Source organism: Chlorocebus sabaeus, chromosome 21 (genome assembly GCF_047675955.1).
Source record: "Chlorocebus sabaeus isolate Y175 chromosome 21, mChlSab1.0.hap1, whole genome shotgun sequence".
In the NCBI taxonomy this organism is placed as follows: Eukaryota; Metazoa; Chordata; class Mammalia; order Primates; family Cercopithecidae; genus Chlorocebus; species Chlorocebus sabaeus.
This window is the reverse complement of record NC_132924.1, coordinates 10,214,612-10,226,079: the sequence shown is the minus strand read 5'-3', so window position 1 is coordinate 10,226,079 and position 11,468 is coordinate 10,214,612. Positions and strand designations below refer to the sequence as shown.

General features: G+C 37.2%; 1 long non-coding RNA gene across 1 annotated transcript; it reads left to right on the top strand.

Moving 5' to 3' along the window:
* The first annotated feature begins 233 nt into the window (after positions 1-233).
* Positions 234-8,314, top strand: LOC103226065 (uncharacterized). The gene is made up of 3 exons (XR_494624.3): positions 234-489; positions 6,577-6,682; positions 8,069-8,314. It is a non-coding gene; the product is annotated as an uncharacterized lncRNA (long non-coding RNA).
* Positions 8,315-11,468: the final 3,154 nt, after the last annotated feature.

Genomic DNA, 11,468 nt, shown 5'->3' with positions numbered 1-11,468 from the left:
ATTGGTGAGCTGCTTTGGTCAATGAAGTATTTTTTAAAAACATAACAATCCAATTCTAGGTATTTTCTGTAGAAAAGTGATGACATTTGTATACATAAAGATGCATTTAAGCATGTTCGTAGCACTCTCTGTTTTCTTTTCACATAGTGGCCTCAAACTGTATACAATCTAGATACCTGCTGATAGGAGCATAAAGAAGCTATGGTTTGCTCATTCCACAGAATGTTGCTCAGCAGCATGCAGGAATGACTACTAACATGTACAGCAACATCAACAAATCTCAGGAATATTATGCTGAATTAAAAAGCCAGACATGAAAGAATCAGCATTATTTTATTATGTGAAGGCCTAGAACAGCAAAGCTAATCTATGTTGATAAAAATCATACAGGTGGTTGTGGATGGCAGGAGGTTGACTGGAAAAAGGCACAAGGAAGTTTTATGAGAAGATGGAAATGTTTATATGTTGACTTGCATCTTAACTACACAGGTAATGCATTTGTTAAACTTATCAATCTATATGTTTAAGTGCTGTGCATTTTGCTGTATATAAATGATATTTTGATAAATAAAAGTAAGCAACATAATGTTGAGTCATATTAAATTGCTTATTTTTAGCTACTTTTAGCTACAAAAATGGCAATTTTATATGGCCCAACCTACTAATAGCTTTTGTCTCTGAGAAAAATGTGAAAATTGTTTTTGAGGCTTTTTGTACAACTACTGTAGAAGAGATGGGAGAATAAGAGGTGACCTGGGAAAACAATAAACTATCTACAAGGAGCATGTCCTAGGAAGGTCTATTGTCCCTTCCTTACTGGCGTGTGCACATGTGTATGCATGCAAGCATATGTAATAGCACATGCATTTATGTGCGTACATTGCATGTGTGTGTGGTGGAGGACACCAAATAGGCCTTTCCACAAGAGACAGGTGTTAAGCTTGTGGCAGATTGGACAATGTGTCTGCATTAATTGCCTTTATTTACATGGCTTTTGCTCAGTCAATTTATGGCATTCTTCTGAGCGCCTGGATCTGGTTGTTCTGTGTAAAAATGATTTTCATTCTGAAAATCACAAAACTCACTTTTGCTTGGAATATGGTTTTCTACTGGCTGAGATTTATTTTAATGCTGAAAAGCTGGACCCAATTTATTGTGAGTTTTCAACAAATCCTTCTCAGATTGCCAGGAATCCCACTGTTTGAATGCACATGTGGAAAAATATTGAGACTGAGCTGTTGAAATGTGTTGGATTATTGAGAAACTGAAAATAGTAAATAGTTAATTGAGTAGAAAATAGGCTTGGCAAGGTTTTATGAGCTAGAGAGAAAAGTTGATAGACTGGACCCTGGAACCACACATATGAGAGAATTTGTATTGTTGAAACTCAACTCAATGGCCTGTAACTGCTGTGGGTCAGTTGTGAGTGTGGCCAGAGCCTTGGGAAGACATTCTGAGCACATGCGCTCAAATGACCACTGAAGATCTTGCATGAACAATCCTTTCTCTACCTGTGACCGCCACCCATTTTTGCTGAGTGAAAATTAACCCATAATAGCGTAACCTCATAGTGCTATGTCAGTTGGATCATGTTGTCCTGTCTGTGTTCAACTGTGAAGAAGTCTTTTTCTGGGTAACACAGCCGAGATTCCTATTCTGAAATATAGTTGAATGCTTTATAGCTTTAGATAAATTTGGATTACAAAACCTGTTGGAAGTCCTTTATGGAAAATAGAAAGCTGTGAACAATGAAACAATGAAAAATTAAGAAGGAAATAGTAAGCCACTTTCCAATGAAACATATGAGTAATAAAAATAGATAACAGTTATATAACAAAGATAACTGGCTACGGAAAGTCATAAGCATTTTAGATACATAAAATCATGTAATCAGAAAATCTAGTAATATTGGTACTAGTATTATCTTCTTTTTATGGCATATAGACTGAGTCACCAAGAATTTTAAGGACTTGTCCAAGATAGCACAATTACTAATTGGCAAACGCAGGAAGTTTGGCTTTATATGAGTCTCTTCTGATTATTCTATAACAATTTCAGCATGTCTCTGTAAATTGCTGAACTGGAGTTTGATTTATATTCACATGGTAATACACTGAAATACACATGTATGGACATGTGCACATGCATGTAGTTCTACATATGCATGCATAGGCATCCCCATGGTCACACACATACGCAACTTCTTAAGTGTCAAAGTTTCACAAGAGAAAGGGCAGCAATGCTGGAGTCAGAGCTAAGACTGAATCCTGGTCCTACCTCTGCCAGCTGTGTACATCACTTTAACTCTCTGCCGCTCAGTGTTTCACATATGGAATGTGAGTTTAATGATGGTTTCCTTGAAGGATTAAGGAGCAGAAGCTGGAACTACTCATTAAAAAGCCTGGTATTTATTATTATTTTGTTCTTAATATCTTCTTAAGAACAATTTTCTTGTTTTGGTAACTAAGACCGAATTGTCCTCTAGACATGGCTTATTAGAGTTGGGGCCCTCATTCTGATTTTTCTCCCCAAGTTATCCTGTTTCTGTCTTTGCCCTTTTCTCTACTAGGCTACTAGATTTATTTGTGGCTGTCTGTCAGACCTCAGAATTTGGAACCTCTCTTCAATTTCCTGCTGTTACCTGCTTGAATTTCATTTATAAAGAGTGGGGTCAGCAAGAAAATGGACTTATTAACCACATTCTCTGGTGCTGTACCAATTCTCCCCTTAAGGCTTCCCAGCATGGCCTGGCTTGTCCTCAGAGTCTGGTGGTTTGAGGGTGAGGTGGAGCTGGGGAGGCTATGACAAAAACTAGGCCAACCTCAAAACAAGAAGTCCCACAGAAACCTTTGCTTGAGCTTCTAAAATCTCTAGTTTAAATACTGAATTCCACAGTTTCTTGGGTCCTGTTATGGAAATTAGGCACATCTTCTTTTTGGATATTTTGTGTTTTGGTACTATCATTGGAAAACAAAGCAAAGCAAAGCTAGACACAAAAGCCCCCTTTTCCCTCATTGCTTCTTTTAATTGCATTGTTATTTTGAAACTAGAGAGTGACATTTGATTTCCTGCTAACTGTTTTCCTGCAATGTTTTGGAATTCTACCTTTTGATCAAGGCTGTGGCTTGGAACAAAATTTGGCCTGTGAGTAGCCCTAAAATAACAGGTGGCTCTAAGTATTTCAAAACCAATGTTCCTAATCACAATCATCTTCTTTATGTTTTTACTATTTCTACAGCATAGATCTTGTTACACTGAATGTAAAGAGGCACCAAAAAGTCTTATAAGCCTTCCATTATTTCTCCTTGCTGAGTTAATAATTTATTTCTCTATTTCTAGAGTTTATTTGTATTAAATCCTTTATTATGGTCTGCCTGTGTCAGAGCTATCTATCCATTTATTCATTTTTCTACCTGTCCATATGTCTGTATTATCTATCTATCTATCTATCTATCTATCTATCTATCTATCTATCTATCTATCTATCTATCTATCTATCTATCTATCTATCTGCCTATCTATCTATCTATCTATCTATCTATCTATCTATCTATCTATCTATCTATCTATCTATCTGCCTATCTATCTATCTATCTGCCTATCTATCTATCTATCTATCTATCTATCTATCTATCTATCTATCTATCTATCTATCTGCCTATCTATCTATCTGTCTGTCTATCTATCTATCTATCTATCTATCTATCTATCTATCTATCTATATATCTATCTCTCTCTCTATCTCTCTCTCTCTCTCTCTATCTGCCCGTCTATCTATCTCTCTCTCTCTCTCTCTCTCTATCTCTCTATCTGCCTATCTATCTATCTATCTATCTATCTATCTATCTATCTATCTATCTCTCTCTCTATCTGCCCGTCTATCTATCTATCTATCTATCTGCCTATCTCTCTCTCTCTCTCTCTATCTGCCTATCTATCTATCTATCTATCTATCTATCTATCTATCTATCTATCTATTTATCTATCCATATATCTATCAATACACCTATTTATCCACTTGTCTATCTAACTGTCTGTCATCATCTATCTGTTACATTCATATTTGCTTTAAAATACTTGTTCTTTTAGTTGCTTTGATTAGAAATAAACACATGTAAAAACCAATAATTTAGACTTTCGTTGAACACTTTTGTACCTGTCCTTTCCATGTCTTATCTCCAACAACAGAAGACCTTCTTACATACCACTTTCAGTACTATAGTGCAAAGAGATCATCCAAAAAAAATCAGTGGGAGGCGATGAGTTGGGAAAATGCCATCTGGATAATGTGAAGTGAAACAGCTCTAAACTTTCAACATTTCTTGGTTAGAACAATGAAAATTGTTATGCCCAAGACATTTCAGGAAGGAAGGAATATGGCTGTGAAAACAAGACCAAAAATTGTTATGCTTACGAATTTCAGTGCCTATTGTGTTTGTTGATATAATAAACACATTAAAAAATTATTTTATTTTACTTTAAGTTCTGGGATACATGCACAGAATGCGCAAGTTTGTTACATAGAAATACATGTGCCATGGTGGTTTTTTGCACTTATCAACCCATCATCTAGGTTTTAAGCCCCACATGCACTAGATATTTGTCCTTATGGTCTCCCTTCCCTTGCCTTCCAGCCCCCGACAGACCCAGGTGTGTGATGTTCCCCTCCCACTATCCCTGTGTTCTCATTGCTCAACTCCCACTTATGAGTAAGAACACACAGTGTTTGGTTTTCTGTTGCTGCATTAGTTTGCTGAGAATCATGGCTTCCAGCTTCATCTGTGTCCCTGAATAAGCACATTTTTTTTTTATTTTCTGTGTTCTTAAAGGAAGCATTATATCTGAACAAATCAGAATTGCTACAAGATGGAAGGCTTTTCTTTAGAGGAGCAACATTCAATTGCGGTAGCTTTGAATGCTTTTTTTTTTTCTTTTTTGACAGTCTCTCTCTGTCGCCCAGGCTGGAGTGCAGTGGCACGAGCTCGGCTCACTGCAACCTCCGCCTCTTGGGTCAAGCAATTCTCCTGCCTCAGACTCCTGAGTACCTGGGATTACAGGTGTGCACCACCATGCCTGGCTAATTTTTTTGTATTTTTAGTAGAGATGGAGTTTCACCATGTTGGTCAGGCTGGTCTCGTAATCCCAGTGTGCTGGGATTATAGGCGTGAGCCACTGCACCCAGCCTGAATGCCATTTTTGCCCAATTGCCTTGATTTCAGGTCATCACTTGCTGCCACACTTGAGGCATCTGCATATGAATCTCACATGCAGTTGAGAAATCATGGATGTGGCAATTGTGAGTGTTTGAAGAAGTGAAGCATTGCTGTACTCACAAAATGCCATAGTGAGGCATTTGGCTTTCTGTTTTATAGTTATAGTAATGAGGATTCCACGTGTGATTTTCTGGGCCAGGTTTGAGGCCATCTTCTCGTTCATTTTTGTTGACAGTCACCAATCGTTAGCCTGGTGCTTGTCTGCCACTTACTAGATAAATATTTGTTGAATATAACAGAATTAAAGCAATGGGCATGGATGTGCCTGACCTAATACTAGATGCCAGAAAGTAGAGAGATAAGTTTGTTGTTAAATGCAAATGACAGTGCTACCTAATAGGTACACAGAATCAAGCAGAGACATTCTCCATAAATTTTGAATGTTAAAGAGGAATAATCTTTGGGGAATAGGAAAGGACTTTTCACCATATTAGCAAGCATGGGCAGAAACATCACTGTGTGGAGGAGCAGGGCGTTTCAGGGAAGAGAGGGAATTTTAGCCATTGGTTATAGCACCATGTAGAGAGCGTGGCCACATGGAAAAGAGGTATAATCTAGTGGCCAAATTGTGTTTCAGTGTTCTGTTTCAGTTCCAGGTTTGGGTTTTTGTCCTGCAAGTAACAAGGATCAATGGAAACATAGCCATGCAGAAACATGAGCTGGGATGCTTTCTCTCTAGATCAAGCTTGTCCAACCCATGGACTATAGGCCTCATGTAACCCAGGACAGCTCTGAATGTGGCCCAACACAAATTCATAAACTTTCTTAAAATATTATTAGGTTTTTTTTGCAATTTTTTTTTTTTTTTTTTTTTTTAGCTCATCAGCTATAATTAGTATTAGTGTATTTTATCTGTGGCCCAAGACAATTCTTCTTCCAAGGTGGCCCAGGGAAATCAAAAGATTGGACACCCCTGCTCTAGACGGTGAAAAGATTACCCAGGGCTGGAACAAAGAGAAAGGGTTGTCTCTATGGGATTTCCAGTTCTCTGCTGTCAGAACAGATGCATTTGTGGTGCTACAGTGTGTCTCCACTTTCGCAACCCATGGGCATTAGCCAGCAGCTTCTACCACAAGTTGCAGTGAGACAGAATCAATGGGAGGACATTTTTTTCCCCAAGTGTTTATTATAAAATATTTCAAAACTACAGAAAAGTTGAAGAAATAATAAAACAAACACCCATTTACTTACCATCTAGCTTCAACAATTGTTAAAATTTTGCTGTATACGCTTTATTTTGTTTGTGTATGTAAATTACTTGGACTGTAATTTATTTTTTTCTTGTATCTCCTTTATTTTCCAGAAACTTGAAGTTAAACCTGAGGACCTTATTAGACTCAAATTACATATTTTTGGCGAGAAAATTGTATTGTTCATGCAATAAATTGCCTTTTGTGTTGTATGAGAAGGTAGGTGATAATAAATTATCCTTTGGACTTACTTGTTTCTTAGAACATTTCTTTGATTTCTGGTCCAAAATATCCAAAGCTTATCTTGTAATTCTCTTGCTTGATTCCTGTTAGTAAAGAATATTATTTAGAAGCCAAGATCTGAATTGATTGATATTGGGATGACATTGTTTCCACGTTCATTCTATGGAGCTAGGAAATATATATATATAGATAGATAGATATGTATAATTTATATAAGAAAAATAATATATATATATTCATATTTCCAATTAAAATTTAACCAAGTGGTATATTTTATGGAATTTCTTTGATATTATTTCCTTCCTACACTGAAAAATCTGGGTGTTTCACACATTGCCATTTTTATATAATCATCACAATATGTATATTTTAAAAATTATAATAATGCTACTATTAAAATCACCAAAAGAGACTTTGGTTTTCTTTGCACTTTTCCTTGTATCCTGAATAGATCCCTCTAAGAATGTAAACATGTGCAGTCAGAGCACTCTGTTCCACAACATCTTGAAACAATTATTTTCTATATGATTATATTACCAAGTTCATAGATGTAGATTCATTTGTTTCAGTTTTTTTTATTTTATAGCTTTCTTTTTTCCTTTTTGATCTAAAGTGATTTTTTGATCACATAAAATATTGCATTCAAAACAAGGTACACTCAGAGAAGTTTCATTCCCATCCCTTTACCCTCCACCCCACTTTGACTCCCATGCTATTTCCTTCTTCATTTACCCAGAATTTCTTTTTGCAAAAATATATTACTAGCTGCGTTTGTACTTTTGTTTCTACTACAACACAGAAAGGATTCAATTTTCACTGCTGTGTACTTTAAAATACAGCCTGGGACTATCTCTATTTCAATACGTAGAATTTTTGCTCATTTTTTCTTACAGCTGAGTGATACGTCATTGTGTGAATATACCACATATACAAGCAGTTCCTTACCAAAGGCATTGGAGTTGTTTCCTGTCTTCTGCTTTGTAAACTGTGACATAGAACATGACCTTGTTCACATAATGCTTCATATTTACAGAATTTACCATCTGGGTAGATTCCTAGAAGGCGATTTCTGGTTCAAAGTGTTTCTGTGGGGTGTGTGTGTGTGTGTGTGTGTGTGTGTGTGTGAGAGAGAGAGAGAGAGAGAGAGTTTTATAGATACTGCAAAAATATCCTACTTATTCTATTATACAATATACGACTCTGCCTGTTTCATCACAGCTTCACCATGAGTTTTGTCAAACATCTGGAAGTTTTACTGATTTGATGAATGAGAATCGGATCTAAATCTAATTTTCACTGGTCTTTTTCTTATATTTATTAGGAGTAAATTTGGTACCTTCTGAACTTGTTTCTTGTTTATAGATTTGCTGATTATTAATCTACAGTGGATGAACATTTAAGAAACTAAGCCTGCTAAAAATCTAACTGGAGCTTTTGAAAATCTCCTGGTTCTAAAAGACAAATCTCATGGTTTCAGGACCAACACAAGGAAGAAGTTCATTGGTACAAACCTCACACCATGGGACCCCTGGAGGACTATACCTTAGAAGCAGGGATGAAAGAAAGGTAGGCTGAGCCTTTAAAAGTCTGAAAACTGACCTCAGGCCAAGGCAGTCCCTGATGGGATTAAGGTGATCTGTTCCAACCCCAGCAACCTGCCAAAAAAAAAAAAAAAAAAAAAAAAAAAAGTAATGCTCAGTCGTCATCACTATGCAATACATTCATGTAACACACCTCTACCTGTACCCCCTAAGTCTATAAAAATAAAAATAATTAAAAAAATGGTTAACATTTTGTCCTTTATGTTTATGAGGCTTATAATCTGGCAAAGGAGTCATTAAAGTAATTTACAAAAACCCCAGCAACACAATGTTTTGAGTTTATAATTGAAGACAGTATTGATCCAAGGATAGCACAGGGACACTGATTAAGGTCCATCCTGGAGGAAGGGGTTTTCTTCATTGACTCTTAGGGGAGATGATATTTGAGAGAAATCATAAGGCATGGAAGAAAGTCTCTGGGTAAATGAGGGATTTCTATGTGTTTGTGCTGCAGACAGACAGAGATGAGACTGACAGAGGCAGCTAGGTGTGAAATTGTGGATTAGGACAATGGCAAGAATTTCAGTGTCTTGAAGCTGGCTCAGCACATGGGCAAATATCGGGACATGAAATGGGACAGGAAGTAAGTATTTTTCTTTTCTTTTTTTTTTATTTAAGAATTTTATTTTATTTATTTATTTTTTTATTATTATACTTTGAGTTCTAGGGTACATGTACATAACGTGCAGGTTTATTACATATGTGTACTTGTGCCATGTTGGTGTGCTGCACCCATCAACTCGTCAGCACCCATCAACTCGTCATTTACATCAGGTATAACTCCCAGTGCAATCCCTCCCCCCTCCCCCTCCCCATGATAGGCCCCGGTGTGTGATGTTCCCCTTCCCGAGTCCAAGTGATCTCATTGTTCAGTTCCCACCTATGAGTGAGAACATGCGGTGTTTGGTTTTCTGTTCTTGTGACAGTCTGCTGAGAATGATGGTTTCCAGCTGCATCCATGTCCCTACAAAGGACACAAACTCATCCTTTTTTATGGCTGCATAGTATTCCATGGTGTATATGTGCCACATTTTCTTAATCCAGTCTGTCACTGATGGACATTTGGGTTGATTCCAAGTCTTTGCTATTGTGAATAGTGCCACAATAAACATACGTGTGCATGTGTCTTTATAGCAGCATAATTTATAATCCTTTGGGTATATACCTAGTAATGGGATGGCTGGGTCATATGGTACATCTAGTTCTAGATCCTTGAGGAATCGCCATACTGTTTTCCATAATGGTTGAACTAGTTTACAATCCCACCAACAGTGTAAAAGTGTTTCTATTTCTCCACATCTGCTCCAGCACCTGTTGTTTCCTGACTTTTTAATGATCGCCATTCTAACTGGTGTGAGATGGTATCTCATTGTGGTTTTGATTTGCATTTCTCTGATGGCCAGTGATGATGAGCATTTTTTCATGTGTCTGTTGGCTGTATGAATGTCTTCTTTTGAGAAATGTCTGTTCATATCCTTTGCCCACTTTTTGATGGGGTTGTTTGTTTTTTTCTTGTAAATTTGTTTGAGTTCTTTGTAGGTTCTGGATATTAGCCCTTTATCAGATGAGTAGATTGCAAAAATTTTCTCCCATTCTGTAGGTTGCCTGTTCACTCTGATGGTAGTTTCTTTTGCTGTGTAGAAGCTCTTTAGTTTAATGAGATCCCATATGTCAATTTTGACTTTTGCTGCCGTTGCTTTTGGTGTTTTAGACATGAAGTCTTTGCCCATGCCTATGTCCTGAATGGTTCTACCTAGGTTTTCCTCTAGGATTTTTATGATATTAGGTCTAACATTTAAGTCTCTAATCCATCTTGAATTAATTTTCGTATAAGGAGTAAGGAAAGGATCCAGTTTCAGCTTTCTACTTATGGCTAGCCAATTTTCCCAGCACCATTTATTAAATAGGGAATCCTTTCCCCATTTCTTGTTTCTCTCAGGTTTGTCAAAGATCAGATGGCTGTAGATGTGTGGTCTTATTTCTGAGGACTCTGTTCTGTTCCATTGGTGTATATCTCTGTTTTGGTACCAGTACCATGCTGTTTTGGTTACTGTAGCCTTGTAGTATAGTTTGAAGTCAGGTAGCGTGATGCCTCCAGCTTTGTTCTTTTGACTTAGGATTGTCTTGGAGATGCGGGCTCTTTTTTGGTTCCATATGAACTTTAAAGCAGGTTTTTCCAATTCTGTGAAGAAACTCATTGGTAGCTTAATGGGGATGGCATTGAATCTATAAATCACCTTGGGCAGTATGGCCATTTTCACGATATTGATTCTTCCTATCCATGAGCATGGTATGTTCTTCCATTTGTTTGTGTCCTCTTTTATTTCACTGAGCAGTGGTTTGTAGTTCTCCTTGAAGAGGTCCTTTACATCCCTTGTAAGTTGGATTCCTAGGTATTTTATTCTCTTTGAAGCAATGGTGAATGGAAGTTCATTCATGATTTGGCTCTCTGTGTGTCTGTTACTGGTGTATAAGAATGCTTGTGATTTTTGCACATTAATTTTGTATCCTGAGACTTTGCTGAAGTTGCTTATCAGCTTAAGGAGATTTTGGGCTGAGACAATGGGGTTTTCTAAATATACAATCATGTCATCTGCAAACAGGGGCAATTTGACTTCTTCTTTTCCTAACTGAATCCCCTTGATTTCTTTCTCTTGCCTGATTACCCTAGCCAGAACTTCCAACACTATGTTGAATAGGAGTGGTGAGAGAGGGCATCCCTGTCTTGTGCCAGTTTTCAAAGGGAATTTTTCCAGTTTTTGCCCATTCAGTATGATATTGGCTGTGGGTTTGTCATAAATAGATCTTATTATTTTGAGGTACGTTCCATCAATACCGAATTTATTGAGTGTTTTTAGCAGGAAGGGCTCTTGAATTTTGTCAAACGCCTTTTCTGCATCTATTGAGATAATGATGTGGTTCTTGTCTTTGGTTCTGTTTATATGCTGGATTATGTTTATTGATTTGCGAATGTTGAACCAGCCTTGCATCCCAGGGATGAAGCCCACTTGATCATGGTGGATAAGCTTTTTGATGTGCTGCTGAATCCGGTTTGCCAGTATTTTATTGAGGATTTTTGCATCGATGTTCATCAGGGATATTGGCCTAAAATTCTCTTTTTTTGTTGTGTCTCTGCCAGGCTTTGGTATCAGGATGATGTT